At 40.8% G+C, this 25981-nt stretch overlaps 1 protein-coding gene and 1 pseudogene across 3 annotated transcripts in view; both read left to right on the top strand.

Moving 5' to 3' along the window:
- SRPK2 (SRSF protein kinase 2) overlaps positions 1-25981 on the top strand; it is a 279766-nt gene that overhangs the window by 29912 nt on the left and 223873 nt on the right. The window lies entirely within an intron of this gene.
- Positions 11209-12632, top strand: LOC150001735 (non-POU domain-containing octamer-binding protein pseudogene; annotated as a pseudogene).

Raw genomic sequence — 25981 nt, 5'->3', positions numbered from 1 at the left:
GAATTTGATAACTTGTCTTTTTGCGACTGACTTCACTTAGCATAATGTCTTGAAGGTTCATCCATTTTGTAGCATGTGATGGGATTACTTTTAAAAGAAAGTCTGAATAAGATTCCATTACATTTATACATTTAAAAGCCAGTTGGTTTTATAGCTAAATAGTGAAAGTTTTACATTAATTTTGTAGTTTGGGGCAGTGTGCAATACTTTTCTTCCCCTTGTAGAAAGTTCTTTAGGTTTAGAGAATTTGAAAGGTATGCACAATATGTGTGGTGCCATATAAATCCTGCAGTCAACAAAGTGCCATAAAAAATGAGCAGCAGAGCCCTGGCCAGTGTGGTTCAGTTGGTTAGGCATTGTCCTGCAAAGTAGAAGGTTGCAAGTTCGATTCCTGGTCAGGGCATATGCCTAGGTTTTTATTCGGTCCTATGTTGGGGCGTATACGAAAGGCAAGCAATTGATATTTCTCTTTCACATTGATGTTTATCTCCCTTTCTTTGCCCCTTCCCTTCTCTCTCTGTAAAATCCGTCCTTGGGTGAGGATGAAAAAATGTAAATAAACATTTGCTTCTTAAAAATAATGAGCAGCAGAAACTTGCAGCTCCATTAATACCTATAGTTGTGTGTTGGAATCTGGCTTTTGTGTTGTCTTTGGCAGTACTGGAAATTCTTAGAGTTCATTGACCTCTCATGTAACAATTATTTGAGTACTTTCTATATGCCATGCACTGGGCAGAGGTGACAAAGAGGAGTTGTTTTCCACTTGAAAGAGAGTTATGTACCAGAGTGATGTTCAGAATTCTTCACTTTCCAGGACAATGAAATATTGCAGTTGAGAATGTAAAGGTACAGTTATAAGTGGTTTAAAGTTAATAAAGAGGTTGAAATAACAATTGATGTTGAAATATACTCATTTCTTGAATGTTGTAAAATTTTTAAAACCTTGTGTGAATTAGCCGAGGAAGAAGTTTTCTTTTTCAGCTTTTAATATAGTAAATACTTTTAAAGACTGTCTTTATTTATTTTTAGAGAGAAGGGAAGGGAGGGAGAAGGAGAGGGAAAGAAACATTGATGTGAGAGAGAAACATCAATCCATTGCCTTTCGTACATGTCTGAACCAGGGACTGAACCCTTAACCTAGGCATGTGCCCTGACTGGGATTGAACTGTCATGTCAGCTTTTTGATTTGAGAAACAACTCCCAACCACCTGAGCCACGCTGGTCAGGACAATACAGTAAATACTTTTACATTGGGCTGTACAAAAAGTTTGTTTAGTTTTTTCTGTGTGATGGCTCCAGTAGTGTTTAGTTGTCTTTAACTTCATTTGAAACAGTTTTGTTGATTGTATTGTGACAGCTGTCATATCAGCATGCATTAAGAAAAAACCTTATCAAAATTTGTGAATTACATGATATTTCCCAGACAGAGACAGTAAACGTTTTACGCTCTCCTTTTCAAGGAAGGGAGATGTTAAGTTTCATTTTTATGTTTGGTCAATGGAAACAGGGAAGTATATAACTTATTTTAAACCAGTGCTGTCCAGCAGAACTTTGTGTGATGGAGGTGGTTTGTATCTTCGCTGTCCCGTTTGGTAACCATAACCTGTGTCTGAGCAGTTGAAGTGTGACTAGTGTGACTATAGAACTAAAGTTTTAATTTTATTTAGTATTAGTTGATTTAAATATAAATAATCACATGTGGCTAGTGGCTGTGATATTGGACAGAACAGATATAGAACATAGGTCCATGTGGTCACAGGCAATATCTGTTTTTAGACACTGTTTCTCACCCAACTTTGCATATTCAACACATTGATTTTTTTCATGCTTAAAATAATTCGAATGAATAAATGAATTTGGGAAAAGTTTTTATCCGACAAATATTTTGGTGTTTCAGCTGTCTTATGCCTTATACTCTATCTTAACTGCCAATTGTTACATAATATGTGTGTTGTTAGGTTTGTGCCTGGAAGAAGGGAGGAGTCAAGTGGACCAGTTCAAAGCCTTTTTTGAGGGACGTTCAAGCAGGCAGATGAGTCCAAGCAGACTACAGCACCAAGGGAAAGGGATAGACGGATTTTTAAGCGCTTGGAGCAAACCCTTAGGGGATGGTCACCCTGCTGGCTGGCTCCAGAGTACAGGGTATAGGTCTTTGCGAAAGAACAATGTCCCCTGATTAGGGAGGGCTGTGAGGAGACTTATGGTAAATGATTAAGGGAGAGGGGAAGGGGCAATAGGGGTGTGATTAGCTCTCAGCAGGATGTGACTGCTATGCCTTAGTCACCTCTGTTAATAGGGAACCTTGTAGTCAGGTGCATGGCCGGTGTTGCAGACCCTCTATGTTTCATCACAGGCAGTGGCTCAGGTCCTGTGTGACTGCAGCACAATTTCCAAGAACATCGTTACCACTGGCCGTAGCCTGTTTTGCAAGGCCTGACTCAGGTGGCAGGTTACAGGGTAGGCAACATGGGGTCTTTGGCCCTAACATTCCAGGGTGTTTTTATTGCTTTTATTGGGGAAATGGGGTTATGGTCTGGCTTCTGAAGCTGCTTCAGACTGACATTTAGTGTGTAGAGCTGTCCCTATATTCCTTCTTGGGGTTCAGGTTTACATGGAGAGACCCGGAGTAGAAGCATGTCACCGACAGTTTGATAGGTGGCAGCCTGCACTGTCCTGTGGACAGAACTTATTAGGAGGTGTAGAAGACAGGGACCTACTAAGAGAAAAAAGCAGATTATTATTATTGGGGTTATTAGGGTATTAGCTTGGCTTGGAGGGGAGAGGAGAAATAGGAGAAGATCTCAAGCAAGGAGGGGTCACTGGTAGCATTTATTTATGCACATTTTATGTCAGTGTTTTCTTTTAAAACTTTAAAATTTTCTACAACCTGCTTACTAGTGTTGACATAAAAGCAGCACATCTTGTTTAACAGAGCGCATGTTCCACATGCCTTAGCAGCTAAGGAGGAGAGGCAAGGCTATCTCTTTAAAAATACCAGTGTGGGGGATGGTGGGCTTGGAAGTAGCTTCTTCTACCCTAAAATGGCCCCCCACCCATTTCTGCCTTGCTCTCTCGGGTCAGGGGCTAGAGAGAAATGGCTGAGATTACACATTCAGGCCCTAGGCAGCAGCTGAAAAATGGCCTCAGTTTAAAATGTCACCCCTCCCCCTTTTTTTCTTTTGACATTGGAGAGGTAGGCATCCTACTGTTTTCTGCATGGGTTTGAGTAGCAAGTTAATTACCATATTGTTCCCAGGATCTAGTAGCTCCTATGTCCAGAAGTTACAGTGTTTCAAAGACTTATATGCTTACTTTTCCTTCTTATTTCTTTCTACTTCTAATTTCCTTTCTTCCCATGCCACACATGGATGTGGCATATGTCTCTTTCCTCTCTATTCCTTCACTTTCTTACCTCTTTTTCACCTTCCTTCCCTTCACTTTCTTCAGTTTACACCGACCATCTATGACTTACACGAACCCATCTTCACATATTCTACAACATATGCGATCTTGCAACATAACATTCTAAAATAATCATTAGAGTTATAAATGAAAGTATATTAGAACTTTGTAGATTTTTGGAGATTCTTGTATAATTTCCTTATTTGACAAAGCTTTCCATGTATTTTATATATATTAAATATATAATTCTAGCCTGATTAGTCTAAAATTTCCTCCTTTGTTTGAAGAAAAGAGTAAATTCTTGAAATATTTCAAGGGCCCTTTGAAATACCTTAAAGCCATAAGGAAAAGTCTTTTAAAATTTAAATCCTGGAAATCTTGTCAAACATTTGATGTAAGGAATATATATCATGAAATGATATTTGTCTTATTTATTTAAAGTGATAATCAAAGGTATGTGACATTAATATAGGCTGACAAAACTTCAGTTCTTAGCATTGAAAGACATGAAGTTTTCTTTTTGAAAATTAGTTAAGTATTTGAGTAACATACCATGACACATAATTATTTTATTAAACAGAAAACAGATAGACATGGAAGTGGTAGAGATGTAAATGGAATGATCAGAGAAAAAGGAAAAAGACTTATGAGTGAGGCAACTTGAATGAGAAGGCCTATTTAGAAGAACAGGACCTGGAAAAGCCAGCACTTTTCACTGCAGACTAAAATCTTGCTCTCTCCTCTCGAGAACTAAACCTGAGTGGGAAATGCGCCACAAGGATGGGACTGTGATTGCTTTATAGTGTGTCTAATGTTGCGTGGACTTTTTTTTCGGTTGGCCGGGAATCCTTGCATTCTGTCCCGGTCCACATCCCAGCTTATCCTTTCACAGATGTCTTTCTTGTGGCGAGCACCCTAGTGGTTTTAAAATGCTTGATCCGTGTATCTGCAGGGTACAGCAGTTTCTGGAGGAAAGAGATCAAGACATTTACCGGGCAGTGTTAACATTGCCCCTCCTTGCTGCTTTTGCAAGGAGTATTCAGATGCAAATTGAGTTGCTAAAGTCACCTGGGGTAGAGAGAAATGCTGCAAACTTAAAACAGACCAAAAATTTAAGTTTTTTTTGGCCATATGTCGTCGTCGGCAGCCGTCCCTCTCGAGAGACGATGGTGTAGCTTCTTAAGAGTCTATCTGCACCTCCGAGAATGGCTGTGCAGTCCGGCTCGGGAGTGACACGGTATCTGTCTCCTCCCGTGTTGAATCGACATCTTGCGATGACGCTGGAGTGTCCTCTCCAGTGAAGCTGAAGCTACAGAGCCTGGGCAGGGTGATATGGAGGGTCTGCTGTTGCCCATGCAGCAGACCCCCCCTCTCTTCGCAGCTGAAGGATCCAAGGGAAAGATGGAGTCAATACAGCTTGGCTTCAGGTGCACCGCAGGAGTTGCCGGTGTTGACTACAACGTCAAACCGCCTTAGGGACTCCGGCTCCGGATTTTCTGTCAGGGTTTACTCCCTTAGCCTTTCCCCTGAAGAGGTATGCCGCAAGGCAGCGGAGGTTTTTTGGAATCAGAGTTTTCCTTCTCTGATGTACCCTGACTGGAAGGTCGAACCAGCGACACTTAACTCGCAGGCCGACGCTCAATCCACTGAGCCAAACCAGCCAGGGGGATGGCCACATGTAGAGGCAGAAAAAGCTAAGGAATCCATGTACTAGGTTAAAGTGTACTGTTTATAAGTAGGGCTCCCAAAGGCCGTTACCCCTTTGGTCATCCCTAACTCTCTTATGGGTCTCAGTTTCTCCCCTGACTGTCTTAAAACAGCCAGGAGAGCTCTGAGTGCTGGGTGACCAGCCCTTGTCTTGCATGTCTCCACATTACAGTAATGGGAGTTCCCTGTGAGGCTCCTGCACTTCTTAGCGATTGACTCCAGACACCTCTGCGAGGCCCCCACTCACATAGGGATGCCTGAGAGCTCAGGCGGGAGGGACAAAGTGCCTCTTTTGTCTTCAGAGCCCAGGTGGAACCTGAGCACTCATTTCAGATTTCATTGTTTCTGTCTCCAAACACAGGCCTAACATGTTTGAATGGCCCACCCCCACAGCGCATCATTTCCTTTACCCCAAATATGAGAAAGGCAGGAAATCCTTGCCAGTGAAACCATACTCAGTGTGTTCCAAATGTGAGAAACAATAAAAACCCAGACACAGGACTTGAGCAGCAAAGCGAGGCGTTTATTCACGAGTCTGCAGAGTCGGGCGCACCTTCAGCCAGGAGAACATACTTGCAAAGTAGACAAAGAAAGCTGGTTTTATAGTAAAGTACCCCACCCTAAAGTGAAATTACCACTCTAAAGTGAAATTGATTATCTCCCCCACCCCTTTCCTTCTTCCCCGTTTCTCCATTACTGGTTACTCTGGGGTTACAATCTAACGGGATCATCTAAATGCCCCTATTGGGCCTTGCAAATATGCTAATGCTGTCAACTCCCTTCCCAGAGATCCTCTAATTACATGTGCCCCTGAGACCCTTTAGTTACATTTGCCCTTTGTTACTAATGACTTTCTACTGGTTTGGGAGTCACTATGTCCTTGTTTCCTACACAAACAGCTAATAGTGGAGGGAAGAGAGTGGGGAGTGGTTGGTAGTTGAGACAGAGAGAGGAGAAAAATGCCATGCGAGCACTGAGGAGAGGGAAGGAGTATTTGGACTTTAATCTTGACTAGGATATTTCATCCAAATATTGGCATTGGACAGCGATGGAGGACTAGAACTGAGTGGGCCAAAAACATGTTCTGGGATTAGCGGACAGTTGTGAGACTGTGTCATCAGTCCCAACGACTGAGATTGAGGAAGTAGTAGGTGGCCCAGCATATTAATAAGAAAAAGATATTGGCTTACCTGCCACTGATAGAGTTACTTGAGGCTCTGTCCAGGAGATAGGCCTGAAGGCCTGTGCAGTCTCTAGGCAGCTCAGTCCTCCACTGCTAGTCCCAGAAGGTCTGGGAGTTCAAAACCAGGGGTCCTATCTGGGTGGGAAACTGATATCCCCGTGCCTTGAGAGGTCCAGGGGCAGTTGGACTTCCAGTGGCCCTTTAGTTTGCACAGCAGGCATGGTCCCAGCCCTAGAGGGGCTTGAGGGTTTGGGCATTGCTTTGCCCAGCGCCCAGGTTTCCCTCAGCCTCAGCCTCTTCCCTTTTCCTCTCCTTCTGGGCCTTTTCCCCCTCTCCTTAAAGGCCAGGTTAACTAATTCAATTTGGCCCATCTGAGGTTCCGCCTCTAATTGTTGGAGTTTACAGCAAATGTCTGGGGCCGACTGAGAGATAAAATGCATGTGTAGGAGTATGGATCCCTCCTGGGAATCGGGCTTCAGGTTGGTAAAGTATTGAAGGGCTTCCCTTAACCGGGCTAGAAGGCTGTGGGATTTTCATCTGCTCCTTGTGAGTTGACTGACTTATGGGTGGCTGCCTGGAGTCCCGCAGTTAGGCAGGTTATATGATTATAGGCTAGTTGGCTAGGCTTTCCCTCCTGATAGTCCCAGTCAGGCTTCTCACAGGGGACTGTGGTAGCCCCAATGGGACCATTATTAGGGTCTGTCTGTTTGGAGTGTCAGAATGAGTCTGGGCTGCTAGCTACACCCGTTCCCTCTCCTTGCTAAATAGGCAGACAGAATGACAAGAAGATCCTGCCAGGTGAGGTCATAGGAGACAGTGAGATATTGGAATTCCTTAATGAAATGCGTTGGGTCAAGGTAGGAACTGAGGCATTTATTGTTTTACTTGGGAGAGGCCAGGGAAAAAGGAATGTGAACCTGAATGTGTCCCTGGGGTCCGGCAACCTGTCTGAGAGAGAGGACAGGATGAGGCTGAGAGGGGGTTGGGGTCATGAGGACCTAGTTATGTGGGGTAACAGAGGGGGTGAGGAATCATCTTGCGATGTAGAATCTGGGGAAACTGGCTGGTCGGGGCTGGCGGCCCCCCAGGGGAAATGAGGAGGTGAAGCGTTGGGAGGGGGAGTGGAGAGGACCCAGTCCTCTAGGGGTCTTGGGAGTCAGAGACAGAGCAGTGGGATCAGTAGGATCAAAACGGCTGGATTTGGGGAGGGGAGAGCGAAGAAGGAGGATCTGGTAAGTGGAACAGGATTGACAGAAGGTGGGGCAACTGTGCACTTCATAAAAGGCTTGAACATAGGGGATTTCACTCCACTTGCCCATGCGATGACCATAGTTGTGGAGATCAGTTAATATTAGGGGGTCAGTGTCCCATTCTCTGGCCAAACAGACCCGTTGTCTAAGTTATATTGAGGCCAGGCAATATTACAGAGAAATAGCAGTCTTTTAGGTTAGAGGTCCATTTCAAGGCCTAAGTCCTTGAGGCTTTTCAGTAGACACCCTGGGAGGGTGTTAATGGGGGCTTGGATTGGCCCGAACCCATAATAGCGATGTGGGAGGGGTGAGGCGTAAGACTTGTCTCCCAGCTTGAGGGCCTCTCAGGGGGCATCCCCCTCTGTGAGCTGTCAGAGCCACAACAGAGGAAGAGGGGAGAGGAGAGAGACATCCCTTGATCCTCTTACCCAGTGCTGGAGTTTCTGGAATGTTGTCCAGTGACAACAGGAGCAGAGAGAGGGCTGTAAGTGTGAGGAGGATGCAAACTCCTTACCCTGGTAGAGATCTGCCAGCATGGATGCAGAGGGCCAGGCAAACGGGTGTCCCTGGGTCTTCCTTGGTGTGGCTTCCGGGCCTCTGAATCTCACAGAGACAGGGTTAGGGGGTTAGCCCGGGTTGAGTTTCTGCTGCGCACTGCTACCCTAGTGCAAGTCTCAGGAGGCTGGAGCAAACATCCTGGGTTTCTGATCCTGGGTTTCAGCACCAAAATGTTAGATTTGTGCCCAGAAGAAAGGAGTAGTCAGGTGGACCAGTTCAAAGCCTTTTTTGAGGGATGTTCAAACAGGCAGATGAGTCCGATTGGACTACAGCACCAAGGGAAGGGATAGACGAATATTTAAGGGCTTGGAGCAAACACTTAGGGTGATGGGTCACCCTGCTGGTCAGCTCCAGAGCACAGGTTATAGGTATTAGTGAAAGAACAATGTCCCCTGATTAGGGATGGCTCTGAGGAGACTTATGGTAAATGATTAAGGGAGAGGGGTAGGGGCCATGGGGGTGTAATTAGTTCTCAGCAGGATGCAGTTGGCTATACCTTAGTCCCCTCTGTTAATGGGGAACCGTGTAGTCAGATGCATGGTCGGTGTCGCAGACCCTCTTTGTTTCAGCACAGGCAATGACTCAGGTCCTGTGTGACTGCAGCATAGTTTCCAAGAACACAGTTACCACTGGCCATAGCCTTTTTTGCAAGGCCTGACTCAGGTGGCAGGTTGCAGGGCAGGCAACATGGGGTCTCTGGCCCTAACATGTTTTTGCCTTATAATACACAGTTTTCTCATTTCTTGCAAGATACTTGGTCCTATTATTCATTTCTCTAGTCTGGTCATATGCGTTTCTTTAAGATGTTGGAATAAATTTAGACTATCATTGGCAAATTTTATGGTTTAGTTTCTCGGTTTTGAATCTGGTAGAGAAATTAGGACTGAGAATTAAGATTCACTATAATAAACTTTTAAAAAAGGATTTTATTTATTTATTTTTAGAGAGAGGGAAGGGAAGGAGAAAGAGAGGGAGAGAAACATTGATTGGTTGCCTCTTGCATGTGCCCCAACTGGGGACAGATCCCACAACCCAGGCATGTGTCCTGACCAGGAATTGAACCAGTGACCTTTTGCTTTGTGGGATGATGCTCAACCAACTCAGCTACGCTAGTCAGGGCTAGACATTCTTTTGTTAATCCTCTTCTGAGGATATGTTTATTGATTTGCATGGGAGGGTAGAGAGTGAGACATCAATCGGTTGCTTCCTGTTTGCGCCTTGACTGGGGATCAAACATGCAACCTTGGTATGTGCTCTGACACTAAGAATGTGCAACCTTTTGGTGTACAGGACAATACTCCAGTAAACTGAGTCACCCAGCCAGGGCCATAATAGACTCTTTTAACACTAGATATCAATATAAAAGTTGTTCTTGTCCTTTGTTTTATTTACACAATTACAAAACTCTTGACACATGGGGTAAAGAGGATGAAAAATGGGGGCTATAAATTAGTTGTGTTAAATTATAGAATATGCAAAGTGATATTTTGATGAACAAAATTAAAATTTGCTTTAATTTAGGAATGAAGTAAATTTTACAAATGATTTTCTTTTCCTTTTTGCACTTACCCCTTGAAATCTTTTTCTAAAATTCTGATTAAATATAGTTTTACTGTCTTGTTGAATGGTTTTATTATCCAACTTTTATTGTATACTACTACAAACCGTTTTGGAATTACATGAGATATGAAATAAGTGATACACATTTTCTTTATCTGGCATATTTTTATAATGAAAATGTTGAAAATGAACCCAAATTTCTAGTTCTGTTTTCATTTTATGTTTTCTTCATACTTGGTTTTGGATTTTTACCATTGATTGACATATAATTGACGTACAGTAAACTGCTTACATTTGTTATGTTTTTGATGTAATAATACACCTGTGAAAGTATAACTACAATCTTGATTATAGCCATTTCCATTAATCCCAAAAGTTTTCTGTTAATTTGTAATCTTTCCCTTCTGTCCTTTTATTTCCCCCACTCCAGTTCATTATACAACCATTGATCGTCTATCATGTAGCTTAGTTTGTATTTTCTGAAACTTATATAACGGAGCCATACATTATGTATCCTGTGAGTCTTGCTTTCATTCAGCATGATTATTTTGAGATTTATCCATTGTGTTAGTATTTTTTTAAAAAAATATGTTTTATTGATTATACTCTTACAGTTGTCCTAATTTCCCTTCCCTCTGCTCCCCTCCACCCACTGGTCCCCTTCCCTCTAATTGTCCCTCCCCTTTTAGTCCATGTCCATTGGTTGTGCATATAGTCCATTGTGTTAGTATTTTAATCCTTTTTCTTGCTGAGCGGGATCACATTGTATTGATATATCACAATTGGTTTATATTTGTTGGTGGATCTTTATTTTCAGTTTTTGACTTTTATAAAGATGCTGTGGTGCCCTGGCTGGAGCATTGTCCCATAAACGCAAAGGTCACAGGTTTGATTCCCGGTCAGGACACATACCTAGGTTGTGGGTTTAGTCCTCGGTTGGGGCACCTGAGAGAGGCACCTGACTGATGTTTCTCTCTTACATTGATGTTTCTCTCCCTCTCTTCCCCTTCCTTCCCCTCTCTCTAAAATTAATAAGCATGTCCTCAAGGGAAGATAAAAAAAAGAAGCTGTGGTGAACATTTGTGTCTATGTCTTTATATGACATATGCTTTCATTTCTATTGGGTAAATAGATGTGGGATGACTGGATCATATAAAAGGTGTACCTTTAATTTTTTCCGCAATTGCAAAATGTTTCCCAGAGTGGCTGCACCACTTTTTTCTTTCCACCAGATATGTTTAAGAGCATCAATTCTTTCATATCCCTGCCAACACTTGGTATGGCCAATGTTTAAAAAAGTATTTTGGTGTTCTAATAGGTATGTGGTTATATTTTATGGTTTAAATTTGCATTTTCTAATAACTAATGCTGCTGAGCATGTTTTCATGTGTTTATTTGCTATCTTTAGATTTTTTTTTTGGTGATGGATTCTGTTTAAATTTTTCAACAATTAAAAAAAATTGGGTTGTGCTTTTTTCTTGGGAAGGTAGAGGTCATGTAGCGTCGCTGTTACTCTGAGAAGAGAACAGTTGGTAGAGGGGTTCAAAAATGCAGAGCAATAAAACCTTTAACTTGGAGAAGCAAAACCATGCTCCAAGGAGCATCATCAGCATCACCACCAGCAGCACCACCAGCTGTAGCAGCCACAGCAGCAGCAGCCGCCGCCACCACCAATACCTGCAAATGGGCAGCAAGCCAACGGCCAAAATGAAGGCTTGACTATCGACCTGAAGAATTTTAGAAAACCAGGAGAGAAGACCTTCACCCAATGTAGCCGGCTCTTTGTGGGCAACCTGCCTCCTGACATCATGGAGAAGAAAATGAGGAAACTATTTGAGAAATATGGGAAGGCGGGCGAAGTCTTCATTCATAAGGATAAGGGCTTTGGCTTTATCCGCTTGGAAATAAGAACCCTAGCAGAGATTGCTAAAGTGGAGCTGGACAACATGCCACTCCGCGGAAAGCAGCTGTGTGTGTGCTTTGCCTGCCAAAGCGCATCCCTTACAGTTAGAAACCTTCCTCAGTATGCGTCCCAACGAACTGCTGGAGGAAGCCTTTTCTGTGTTTGGTCAGGTGGAGAGGGCCATAGTCATTGTGGATGATTGAGGAAGGCCCTCAGGAAAAGGTATTGTTGAATTCTCAGGGAAGTCAGCTGCTCAGAAAGCTCTGGCAGATGCAGTGAAGATTCCGTCTTCCTAACTGCTTTTCCTTGGCCTGTGACTGTGGAGCCTATGGACCAGTTAGATGATGAAGAGGGACTTCTAGAGAAGCTGGTTATAAAGAACCAGCAATTTCCCAAGGCGCGGGAGCAGCCACCGAGATTTGCACAGCCTGGCTCCTTTGAGTATGAGCATGCCATGCACTGGAAGGCACTCATTGAGATGGAGAAACAGCAGCAGGACCAAGTGGACCGCAACATCAAGGAAGCTCACGAGAAGCTGGAGATGGAGATGGAGGCTGCTCGCCATGAGCACCAGGTCATGCTCATGAGGCAGGATTTGATGAGGCAGCATCAGGAAGAACTTGGGAGGATGGAAGAGCTGCGCAACCAAGAAGTGCAAAAACGAAAGCAGCTGGAGCTCAGGCAGGAGGAGGAGTGCAGGCACTATGAAGAAGAGATGTGGTGACAGCAGGAAGAAATGATGCGGCGAAAGCAGGAAGGATTCAAGGGAACCTTCCCTGAAGGGAGAGAGCAGGAGATACAGATGGGCCAGATGGCTATGGGAGGTACTGTGGGCATAAACAACAGAGGTGCAATGGCCCCTGCTCCTGTGCCTACTGGCACTCCAGCTCCTCCAGGACCTGCCACTATGATGCCAGATGGAACCTTGGGATTGACCCCACCAACTACTGAACGCTTTGGCCAGGCTGCTGCAATGGAAGGAATAGGGGCAATTGGTGGAACCCCTCCTGCATTCAACCTTGCAGCTCCTGGAGCTGAATTTGCTCCCAACAAACGTCGCCGATACTAATAAAATTGCATTGTCTAAAGCCCTGGCTGCTGTGGCTCAGTGGATTGAGTGTAGGCCCGTGAGCCAAGTGTCACTGGTTCGATTCCCAGTCAGGGCACATGATTAGGTTGCACGTCAGGTCCCCATTTGGGGGCACTGGTGAGAGGCAACCACACAGTGATGTTTCCTCTCCCTCTCTTTCTCCTTTTCCCTCTCTCTAAAAATAAATAAACAAAACAAACACATAAATTATTTTTAAAAAATTGCATTGTCTTGTTTCCCAAAACCCTTAAAAGAAGGACCCTTTTTGGACTAGCCGGAATTCTATCCTGGAAAAGTGTTAGGGATTCCTCCCAATAGTTAGGTCTTCCCTGCCTGTACTACTCTAGGGAGTATGCTGGAGCCAGAGGGCAAGGGAGAGGTGGTATTTAACTAAGGAGTTTTGTGTGAAATATCCTTTAATCATATCTGTGTGGTGCATTCCTGAAGTTTCATGTGATTATTGAGGACCTGGGAGGGAGGGAACAATGACAAAGTGGATCCAGTTAGAGCCCCCATTAATCTTGATCATTCCATTCTTTGTTTATCCTGTTCTATTTGCTTTCTCATTCTTAAATCCCCCAACCCCAGAGACACTGCCACAAGTACCACAAAAACTACAAGCATCCCCCAATGACTTTAAGCCCATCACTCCATTTACTCCCAGGTGGGAATTCAGGCAAATGTCCGCAGGGGTCATAGATAACATACATACGGTTCTGTTATATCCCATATATTATCCCTTCATGTCCTAAGGTAGACATTTACTCTTAGAGATTTTCATTTTAGTTTATCTTTTGAGATCTTGTGTTAACTTGCCTTCATCTTTTTCTTGGGTAAGGGCAACCCAGGAATGACCCTTCTGTCTGATGTTGCTGTTCACAGCTTCATGATAGGCCTAGTACAATCTTGGGAACAGGGTTGCCGCACATGAAATGTCACACAGTAGCTCTTAGCCTTGCCTATCCTAGGTAGTAACGCTGTGCTTTTTTTTTTTTTTTTTAAATTGGTGTACCATGTTTGATTTGTCCCTGCCTGATACCTCTGGAGTTTTCTGGAAAAATGGAGCAGCATGAACTTATTAAAATACATTTTAAGCCTTTAAAAAAAAATTGGGTTGTTTGCTTATTATTGAGCTTTGATAATTCTTTTACATATTCTGAGTACAAGTCCTTTATCAGTTATATGATTTACAAGCCATTCTATGACTTGTCTTTTCATTTTCTTGACAATCTTTTGAAGAACAGAAGTTCTTTTGAAGTCCAGTTTACCAAAATTTTCTCTTATGCAATATGCTTTTGGTGTTAATTTTAAGCTGTCTTTGCCCAACTCAGTCTCACAAAGATAGTGTCATGTTTTCTTCTGGATGTTTTATAGTTTTAGCTTTTAGTTTTTCCATTTTGAGCTAATTTTTGTCATTTAACACATAAATTAACTTTGTGGACCAAAGATAATTAAAAAAAAAAAAATGGGTATCCGATTTTTCCAGAATTTTTAATAGACAATTAATTGAATTGGTTTTTCACTTTGGTTGAAAATTAATTGTATTCTGTTTATGGACTCAACTTGATTCTGTTGATCTTTTTGTCTTGAGGGCACATTGTATTGATTATTGTAGCTTTAATAATTATTGAAGTCAAGTGGTATAAGTCCTCCAAAGTTGTCCTTTTTCAAAGATTTTTGTTTGTTTGTTTTTGTTATTCTAGGTCCTTTGTATTTCTCCATGGTTTTGGATCAGTTTGTCAGTTTCTGCCAAAAAGTGCTTATTTTGATTGGAATTGTGTTGAAACTATAGATAAATTTGGAGAGAATAGACATCTTAACAATATTGAGTCTTTGATCCTTGCAAATGATATATTTCTACATTCATTTAGGTTGTCTTTAATTTCTTTCAGCAACATTTTGTAATTTTCAGTGTACAGGTCTTGCACATCTTTTGTTAGATTTATCCCTAAGTATTTAATATTTTGATGCTATTATTAGTGGTGTCTATTTTTTAATTTTTTTTTTTTACTTTATTATAATTGCAGCTTACATAAATAATGGATTTAATTGTGGATTCTAGAATTAGATTTGGGTTTAAATTTCAACTTTGTCATTTTTTGTGTGACACAGATTGGGCAAAAATCAATCTCTGAACTTGTTTTCATCAGTAAAACAAAGAGTTATAGTAGTATTTCTTGACCTTTGCACTGTAGATGCCAGTCTTAGCTGCTCAGCCTGACAATGAAAAAGTCTTCAGACATTGTCAGATGTCCATGGGCATGGGGTGTGTGTGGGGGCATAAAAATCAACCCTAATTGAGAATCATTGTTGTTCATGATGCACGAGATTGCTGTGAGGATTAATTTGTTATCTATGGAAAGAGTTTAGGGTAGTTGTACATGGCAGGCAAAAATTGACTGATACTGTACCAAACATTCTTCAAGTTGTTTACTCTAAATATGCATAGGACCAGAAAGGGTAGCTTTTGGAAAGAGATTATTTAATTATGTCTTAGAGTCCAGGGAAAATTTGGTAAAGAAATATTTCAGTTTGGGTGCTTTATACAGTTTGGCAAAGTATGTCTAATTACATCTCTTCATGGCAGTCAGAAAGAAATGAGGAAATGGAGGGTTATTAAGAAATTGGACTGGGCGTCTTCATATCTTTATGAGGCTTCCATATAAAATTCAGCAATTATGTTCAAAGAAATCATTCCAAGGAAGCAAGAAATTTGAATTGTGTTCTGTTAAAGTAGGTGATTAAAAAATCTATTAATGTAATCCACCATATCAATAAATATAGATAATGGGCCTTGGAAGACATGGTGATACCAAGAAAAGGAGTTAAGAGGAAGAGAAAAGGAAAAAAAATAGCAGGGTATACACGACAGCTAACTGGATTGTTTGTGATTACATTTATGAAAGGCCCTCCCCACCCTGGAATTATTAGGGGAAACATATGTGAGGTAGTTGAATATACTTCAAAAAACATATGGAAGTAGAAATCATTAGAACTTGAGTTATGGTTATGAATGTAATTTCTGTTAATACCCACAGGCTGAAGGTGAGACCTGGGAAAACTTGTGTAAAGCATGGGAAGTTTTTCATATGTTAAGATTCTTCGTTTGTTATACAATGACCCAGGGACAGGGACAACAGGGTGGAGATTGACTGAGGGAGGGGGACTGGGCAGGGCAGGGGAGAGCAAGGGGGTGGGGATGGGACAACTGTAATGGAACAATCAGTTAAAAAACAACAAAAAAACCCCACAATAGTAATAGTAAGTAAACACACCACATATAGAGAAAAAAGTCAGGTTAAGCATATTCAAGATAGGTTTTGCTACAATTTTGGCTAAGGCTAGGCAGAATGCAAATGATCCCCCCCCCCCCTTTCTTTTTAAATTGGTTTACAAAACCATACAGTCTTCAAGTGTATAACTTAGTGTAAAACATCCTGTGCACACTGCATCATGCGCCCATCATCCCAGTAGAATCTCTCTGTCCCCAACGGATGCTTCCATTTTATCGGAAGGGAGAATACATTCATTTAAAAAGCATTTACTTATTTAATTTTTGTTCAATTACAGTTGTCCCAGTTTTCCTCCCTTTGTTCTCCCCTGCCTTGCCCACCCTCCTTAAAAAGCATTTCTTGAGTTCCTTCTTGTTAAGGAATGATAATTAGAATTTTAGAAATTATACAGAGGAAAATACTAGAAAAATATATGCTAACTTTTTACCAATGGTTTTGTTATCAATGTAGAATTAGAACATAAGGGCAGAATTAAACTCTATTTTTCTATCAATAAATAATTATAAAAGAGCTATGTCTAAAAAAAAAATCAATGAGAATTAACTTTTTAATGAACGGTGTGTTAAAAAAAGGAAGAAGAAGAGGGGGACTGCTATAGAGTAAAATATTTAAAATGCAAAATAAAAGTGACATATGGACTTTTTTTTTGATTTTGTAAAAAGATGGCAATATCCTAAGTTATATAATCCCAATATTCTGGAAACTGCCACATATAAATATTGAATTGTAAAGAAAACAGAACAGCATTCTGAAGGGCATTAAATAAAGACTATATTTCTCACAAATTATAATGGTATTTTAGTTTTAAAACAGTCCCAATACACTAATCACAAAATTTTTAACCATTTAAAAAAATATTTTATTTATTTATATTTAGAGTGAGGGGAAGGGAGGAAGAAAGAGAGGGAGAAAAACATCAATGTGTGGTTGCCTCTTGCACATCCCCATCTGGGGACCTAGCCCGCAACGCAGGTATGTGCCCTGACTGGGAATTGAAATGGTGACCCTTTGGTTCTCAGGCTAGTGCTTAACCATTTCTAAAAAGATTTTATTTATGTATTTATTGAGATGGGAAGGGAGGGAGAGAAGCAGTGATGTGCAAGAGAGACATCAGTTGGATGCTCTTGCACCCAACTTGGGACCTGGCCTGCAACCCAGGCATGTGCTGTAACTGGGAATTGAACCAGCGACCTTTCAGTTCGCAGGACAGCGCTCAAGCCACAGAGCTACACCAGCCAGTGACACTAATGTAAATTTTTTATGTGAGGATATTGTTAAAAGTCAAAATATTATTAACACGTGATATAGCTTTAAAAACTTCTCCAAGCCTGAATTTATCAAAGTAGTTCAGTAAAATTTTTATAAAGAGTATTAATAAGCTATTTTCCACTCTTTTTTATGCTCTAGTAAATATTAGATATGAAATAATAATACTCAAATATAAATTTAACCAGTAGATGGTAACAAATCAATATCTGAATTTATTTTTAAGAACATTTCAGAAAAAATAGTAAAGGTCACAAAGTACATTTGATTTTTTCCAAAAATAAACATTTTGTGTTTATGTCCTTTATATATGTTTCTTAAACTGAAAATTGATATAAATTTTATTTTTATACGATAATTATAGTTCATTTTAAAGCTGTGATTGAGTTTTTGCATTATTTTTATTGTATTTTTTCCATTACCATTTTTCCCCTTTATCCTCTTCCACCCCTCTCCCCTCAGTCACCATACTGTTGTCCCTTCCCATGAGATTTTCCTTTTTTTTTCCTTTTTGCTCTATCCCTCTAATCCCCTTACACCTCCTCCCCCCATTCCATAGATATTCTCTATAGATATTCTCTATCTCTGAGTCTGTCTTTATTTTGCTGTTTGTTCAGTTTGTTCATGAGATTCCACATATTAGTGAAATCATATGATATTAGTCTTTCTCTGACTGGGTTATTTCACTTAGCATAATGTTCTCCAGGTCCACCCATGCTGTCACAAAGGGTAAAATTTTCTTTTCTCCTTCTTATTTTTCTTCTTCCCCTCCTCTTCCTCCTCCTCCTCCTGTTCCTGCTCCTCCTGCTCCTCCTGCTTCTCCTCCTCCTCCTCTTTCTCCTCCTCTTCTTTCTCCACTTCCTCCTCCTCCCTCCTTCCTCTTTCTTCTTCTTTTTTTTATAGCTGAGTACTACTCCACTGTGTAAATGTACCATAGCTGTTTTAATTTATAGTATTTTCTTTATTTATTTTTAGAGAGAGGGAAAGGGAGGGAGAAAGAGAGGGCAAGAAACATCAATGTGTGTTTGCCTCTTGTGCACCCCCAGCTGGCTGTCAACCCAGGCATGTGCCCTGACTGGGAATCGAACCAGTGACCTTTTGATTCACAGGTTGGTGCTCAATCCACTGAGCCACACCAGCTGGGTCTCAATAGCTGTTTTATCCACTCATCTACTGATGGACACTTGGGCTGCTTCCAAATATTGGCTATTGTAAATAACACTGCAATGAACATAGGGATGCATATATTCTTCATAACTAGTGTTTCAGATTTCTTTGGATAAATTCCCAGAAGTGGAATTGTTGGGTCATAAGGCAATTCCATTTTTAATTTTTTTGAGGTAACTTCATTCTGCTTTCCACAGTGGTTTTACCAATCTGCATTGTCACCAACAGTGCTCAAGCCACAGAGCTACACCAGCCAGTGACACTACATCTTTACCAGCACTTGTTGTTTGTTGATTTATTGATGATAGCCATTCTGACAGGTGTGAGGTAGGATCTTATTGTAATTTTAATTTGCATTTCTCTGAGATTAGCATCCCTTTGTATATCAATTGGCCGTTGGTAGTCTTCTTTGGAGAAGTATCTGTTCAGGTCCTTTGCCCATTTTTAATTGGATTGCTTGTGTTTTTTTTTTGGTGTTGAGTTTCAAAAATTTTTTATAAATTTTGGATATTAACTCCTTATCAGATGTAGCAGTGAATATGTCCTCCTCTTCTGTGGATTGTCTTTTATTTTGTTGATGGTTTCCTTTGCTGTGCAAAAACATTTTAGTTTGATGTAGTCCCATTTATTTTTTTCTTTTGTATTTTTAGTCTGTGGAGATATACAAGAAAAAATGTTGCTACAAGAAAAAATGTTGCTACAAGAAATGTTCAGGATTTTACTGCCTATGTTTTCTTCTAGGCTTTTTATGGTTTTGAGTCTTAACATATAAGTCTTTATCCATTTTGAGTTTATTATTATGTGTGGCATCAGGAGGTGGCCTGGTTTGATTTTTCTGCATGTATCTGTTCAATTTCCCAACACCATTTGTTGAATAAACTATCTTTAGTCCATTGTATGTTTTGCCTCCTTTGTCAAATATTAATTGACTATAAAGGTGTGGGTTTATTTCTGGACTCTGTTTTGTTCCATTGATCTTTTGGTCTGTTTTTATGCTAGTACTATGCTGTTTTGATTACTAAGGCCTTGTAGTTATAGTTTGATATTAGGTAGCGTGATTCCACCAACTTTGCTCTTTCTCAGGATTGCTGTTGTTATTCAGGGTCTATTGTGGTTCCATGTAGATTTTTGGAATATTTATTCTAGTTCTGTGAAATATGCCATTTGTATCTTGATAGGAATTGCATTGAATCTGTGGATTGCTTTGGGTAGCATGTCCATTTTAATGATGTTAATTTTTCCTATACCTGAACACGATATATGCTTCTACTTATTTGTCTCTTCTTCCATTTCTTTCTTCAGTGTCTTATAATTTTCTGAGTATAGGTCTTTTACATTCTTGGTTAAATTTTTTCCGAGGTATTTTATTCTTTTTAAAGCAGTTGTGAATAGGATGTTTTCTTAATCACCCTTTCTGATAGTTCATTATTGGCATATAAAAATACAACTGATTTCTGGATATTTTGTGTCCTACAACTTTACTGAATTCATTGATCAGTTTTAGTAGTTTTTTGGTGGACTCTCTAGGGTTCTCTATACAGTATCATGTCCTTTGCAAATAATGATAGTTTTATTTCTTCCCCTCTTTTCTGTCTGGGAAGCTCTTTCTTTTTAATTGTATTTTTTGGGAAGCTCTTTATTTCTCCTTCACTTTTAAATGATAGTCTTGCTGGGTTAAATAGTCTTTCTTGTAGGTCCTTGCTTTTGATCATTTTTAATATTTCACTCCAATTTCTTCTGTCCTGCAATGTTTATGTTGAGAAATCAGATGACAGTCTTATGGGAGTTCACTTGTAGGTAACTAAGTGCCTTTCTCTTGTGGCTTTCATGATTCTCTCCTTATTATTTAAGCTTTGCCATTTTAATTATGGTGTGTCTTGGTGTGCACCTCTTTGGGTCCATCTTATTTGGAACTCTCTGAGCTTCCTGGACTTGTGTGTCTTTTTCCTGCACTATTAGGGAAGTTTTTGGTCATTATTTCTTCAGATAGGTTCTTGATCCCTTGCTCTCTCTCTTCTTCTTCTGGTACCCCTGTGATGCAGATGTTGTTGTGCTTCATGTTGTCCCAAAGGTCCCTTAAAATATTCTTATTTTTTAAAATTCTTTTTCTTTTTGCTGCTCTGATGGGTGTTTTTTCCCTCCCTTGTCCTCCAGATTGCTGATTGAGCCTCTGCTTCATCTAACCCACTGTTTATTTCTTTCAGTGTATTACTTATTTCACATATTGCATTCATTATTTCTGCCTAGTCCTTTTTAATGGTTTCTATGTCCTTTTTCATGTTGTTGAGCATCCTTATAATTATTACTTTGAATTCTATATCTCATAGATTGCTTGCCTCCATTTACTTTAGCTCTTCTTCTAGAGAATTCTCTTGTTCTTTCATTTGGGGCCTCTTTCTTTCTCCCCATTTTGCCTACCTTTTTGTCTTTTTTTTAATCTACTATGTAGTTGTGCAAAGACTACTGTAGGCCTGTGTCAGACATTGCCTATGACTGTCCTTGGACAACCTGTTTGCAGCCATCAGCGATCCACAGCTTGTGGCTCCCTTTGCTGGGCCTGGGTGTGTGTGGACAGGGCCAAGCTATGCACCTTGGCCAGCTGTTACCAGCACTGGTCCCAGGGGCAGGTCAGCAATAGTCTCAAAGAACCCAGAGATCCGCCTCCACCTGGGGGCTCTCTGTTATGTTTAATCACTGAAAAAGCTTCCAGCTATACTCCTTAGGTTTAAACTCCACAAGGGTGGTGTAAGAGAGATTCCTTTGGGTGGGGATATTCCTTCCCTTTAGGCGATGCCAAGGGGTGGGGGGAGATGACTTCTGTAGTATAGGGAGATGATTGAACACAGAAATCCTGACAGCTGGTGCTTCAGCTCTCTTCCCAGAACCATGAACCCCAGACTATTTTCACATGATTGTTGTGTGCTCTGCTATCTCTCCACTGGAGCCTAGGGTGAGTGGCTGTACTCAAAATTTTGTGCATTGGCCCTTTAACCAGTGACTGCATCTCTAGCTGTCTCTTCTTGGTGGAAAGAAACTCTGCTGCTTTTCATAGCCAGATATTATGTGGGTGCCTTTCCAAGTTCTGGTGCTCTAGGTTGGGGAGCTTGGCTTGGGGTTTAGGCCCCATACTTCTCAGGGGGGAACTCCCCCCACCCCCCACAGGTCACTGAAATATCCTTCCAGAACTTTAGCTGCTGCCTATGGGAGCCCAGCCTATCCTCTTGTACCTCCGCACTTCTGTAACAGAACCCACTGACTGCTCCTATTGAAACAGAACCCACGGGCTGTTCAGTTATTAGGGACCTGATTGCCCGCCGCAGGAAGCATAACTCTATACCAGAGTTTAGTGAAAAGAAAAAGAATTATTTATTTAATAGTTCTATAGTTTTAGATTATTTGCGGATTTCTGCTGTTAAGTCTTATTTTCTTTAAAACACCCACAAACAGATAGTTCTGCCTCCCCCTACCAAACCAGGCTAGTTTTAGAAAAGTCAGAAATACAGTCTTTTTACTTCTTAGACACAGTTCAGCTCTACCAGTAGCTGCCAATCATTCGATCCTGATTGAGGAGGTTTTGCCTGTGTTGTGGTGCTCTTCAGCTCTTAATGCAGAACCACGTGGAGTTTCCAGCCTCCTTGTAAACCACATAGAGTTCTCCCTTTCCTTTCAAAGCTGCATGGTGTTCTCCTCCTTCCTTGCAAACTGCGTGGATCTCTCCTCTTCACAAAACTGCATTGAGAGCCTTCTTCTCAAAACCGCATGGAGAACCTCGCTAAAATGTCTGCCACCTATTTTTAAATCCCTGACTCCTTCCTGTGATGCAGTGGATGTGGTAACCAGTTCTGACCATTCACAGAACCTTGCGCAGGCTCTGTATGATCTTTCCGTACCATTCCATGGTCAAAACCCCTCCCATCTTGGGGCCTCGGAAGAATCAAAGCCATTTGCATAACTGAGACACTGAGCTTCTAGCCATAGTCATGCAAAGGCGTCTTAAAAGCTGTTCCCTTTTCCCCATCTCTTAACCCAAAGGCTCTGGGGATTTTTGGAGACCCCCACTCTGTAACACTTCCTATGAGTCTCGATGTGGCTTCTGTAAGTCCTTGGTTATAAGGTTTCTCTCCAGCTAGTGTTCAGTTGGTTATTTAGGATTATTTTTCTATAATTTAGTTGTAATTCCAGCTTGGTCCTGGGTGGACGTTGTTATAGCTTCCACCTAATCTGCTGTCATCTTGGATCTCTGTGATTGAGTTTTGATAGTTGGATGATTAATTTGCAGTTGTAGTTAAAAACCAAGTGACTTGTTATACAAATAATCATTATTTGGGGAATTATTTTTTTGACCTTGCTTTATTATAAGTTGAATAATCATCTGGTAGTATTATTTAACTTAATAAAAATAAGCTTATACTTAAAAAACCAGGAAATTTATAGCACTCTGTGTTAGAAAAAATTGGGGAAAAAATCTGTTTATCATAGGATGCTATATTCATATGTTGTAATGTTGTTTTTTTAAAATTTTATTTATTTCTTTTTAGAGAGAGGGGAAGGGAGGGAGAAAGAGAGGGAGAGAAACAATGTGTGGTTACCTCTTTTGTGCCCCCACCTGGGGACTTGGCCTGCAACCCAGGCATGTGCATTGACTAGGAATTGAACCAGCAACCCTTTGGTTTAGAGGCTGGTGCTCAATCCACTGAGCCACCCCAGCCAGGGCCATATGTTGTAATGTTTTAAATGCATTAGAGCCATTGGTTATATCAAGACAGCATTGCACCAGAAAGTTTGATAAATGATAAAAACACATAATACTGTTTGTGAAAGTTTCCTGTACCATATATTGTTGATGGATGTGTATGTCCTCTCTTTCCTGTTTTCTCTCCCTGTCTCCCTTCCCCATCCCAGTGTTTAATTTTCCCTAATTCCCTGGTTCAGAATCTTATCTCAGTCTGCCTCAGTCCTTGAGGACTTCATCTTAAAATGCCTACTCTTTTTTTCTCTATCAGAACTGTTTTACTTAGTCCACATTAATGCATGAGATTTTATTTTCTTTAGCTTTTTAGATTTATTTGTATTTTTAAGAGAGATTTCCTGTAAGGGAAGTGAATCAGTTAGATGACTAAAAGACAATGTGACGTGATGAAATATGTAAAGATTCAGGCATTGTGGGAGAAAAATAGATTTTGGAGCAGGTGTTTGAAATTGGGGAACAGCCCATCCTGCAAATTTGTATTATGTAAACTCATATCTGAGCCTGGGATTCAAGTTGTTCGTGCTTTTGTTATTGTTGTTAATACATTTGGTTACTGTGTTGCAGATTAATTTGAAGCCCCCCCACCCCAATTGTCCTGTCCTGCCCTTATCCACTTTGTATATTGTTGGTGTTTATGACTGGAATGAGCCAAGCAAGAGTCATTTGTAAGACTCCTTTGGAATTCTGCTTATCTGTATTTCTGGTGTCTTCTAAAAGAAGCTCTTATAAGTTTGAGATCAGCTCATCCAAATTTTGTACCTCTGTCTTTTCATTCATTCGTGAAGCGGGCTGCCCCCAGTGCCTTGCTCAGTGGAAACTCCCTGTCCAGCAGAGGTTTCAGGATCGTGGATGAAAAGCAGTAAAGTAACCCAGATAACTGTCTTTTGTCTGGGAGAAGAAGAAGTGGCAAATCTCTCAAGAGAAGAAGAGCCCCAAATGTTCCTTCCTAGTCCCTTTTATTGAGGAGGGGATTCAGGAGATACAAGGTCAAGATTCATAAATTATCAGTTAGCTTCAGACGCTTGCGTTACAGTTGACAATTACTGATTACAGATATCAATGTAAAGAACACAGTGACCATTCTGGGTCAGAGTCTGTTAAACATCCTGGTGCCGTACTGACAACAGGTACAAGGCTTCATACATTTTTCGCTACACACTCTTTATAGTTAGCTAAGAGATAAGAAAAACAGAGCAAGCATCAAAGCATAATATGCATTCTTTAAGTCTAATTCCCATGGGAACCCTTTGAGTGGCTTTCAAGTCATGTCTGCCTCTGGCCTTCCTGGTTTTCCAGTCGAGTCTTACAGGCCTCTTAGGGGCCTGGCTTATGGCTGGGCTACAGTTCCCGAAACCAAAGTGGTCCCCTGCACCTAAGTATTGGGCTCCTAGTATATGCACTGGGGATATGATGAGGAACAAGCCATTGTGGGCCTCCCTCTTTATCATCTTGTAATCTAGTTTGGGAGTCAGATGTGTAAAGACAATTACGCAACTCAAAATGGATGCAAAGTGATGGGAGAAGAATCAAGTGCTATAGGAAAACCTTATCCAAACTTGGCAGGATGAAGGTCAGGGAATGTTTCTTGGAGATTAAGATGTTGGGGAGAGGTGCAAAATCAGGAAAGTATGGCAGTGGTTGACAGACTTTTTCTATGAAGGACCAGATAGTAAATATTTTAGGCTTACAGGCCTCACGAGCTCTTTCTCAACTATTATAACCCTGCTATTGTAGTGCAAAAGCAGCCATGGACAGTAAGTAAATGGTGAGTGTGATGTTTCAGTCAGAATTTATTTATGGACACTGAACTTTGAATTACTTACAATTTTCAAGTGTCATGAAATATTACTCTTGAAAAATTTTCCTCCCAACTATTTAAGAACCTCAAAACATTTTTGCTCTCGCTGAGGTGGCTCAATGGTTAGGTGTCGTCCCACAAAGTGAAGGGTCACCAGTTTGATTTCTGGTCAGGGCACATGCCTGGTTTGCTGGTCCGGCCCCCAGTCAGTGCACGTGTGGAAGGCAGCCAGTCGGCATTTGTCTTTCACATTGATGTTTCTCTCCCTCTCTTTCTCTCTCCCTTCCCCTCTCTCTCTCAAAAAAATAAAAATAAAAATAAACATCTTCAGTCCACATTGTAACAGAAAGAGGTGGCTTGTTGTATTTTCTGAATCCTGGGATATGGTATTAAATGCTCATTAACAAGGGTATTTAGCTTGAATTCTTTATGTACTTAGACCTGTCATATAATAGACCCATAGTGGGTGCATTATGCTTTCAGTAAGACATAAATTTGTAAGTAGCGATGGAAATGATAGTATTTATGTACCTCTAGCTGTTTTTTTTAAAAGTATATCTTATTGATTATGCTGTTACAGTAGTCCCCAATTTTTTTCCCTTTGATCCCCTCTGCCCACTACTCCCCTTCCCTCCAGCATTTCCATCCCCCTCAGTTCATGTCCATGGGTTGTGCATGTAAGTTCTTTGTTTTACCCTTTCCTATTCTTAACTTCCCCCTATTTTGTACCAACCAGTTATGCCTCTTAATCCCTATAGTATTTCCTCATTTCTCCCCCTTCACCCTCCCAGCTGATAACCCTCCAAATGATCCCCATACCTATGATTCTGTTCCTGTGCTCGTGTGCTTAGTTGGATTTTGTTTTTATTTTTTAAATTCAGTTGTTGATAGTTGTGAGTTTGTTGTCATTTTAATGTTCATAGTTTTTATCTTTTTCTTAAATAAGTCCCTTTAACATTTCACATAATAATGGCTTGGTGATGATGAATTCCTTTAGCTTTACTTTGTCTGGGAAGCACTTTATCTGCTCTTCCATTCTAAATGAAAGCTTTGC

Source organism: Furipterus horrens, unplaced genomic scaffold (assembly GCF_987537825.1).
Source record: "Furipterus horrens unplaced genomic scaffold, mFurHor1.1.pri manual_scaffold_9, whole genome shotgun sequence".
NCBI lineage: Eukaryota > Metazoa > Chordata > Mammalia > Chiroptera > Furipteridae > Furipterus > Furipterus horrens.
Note: the sequence above shows the minus strand (reverse complement) of the source record. Positions and strands in the feature narration are given on the sequence as shown.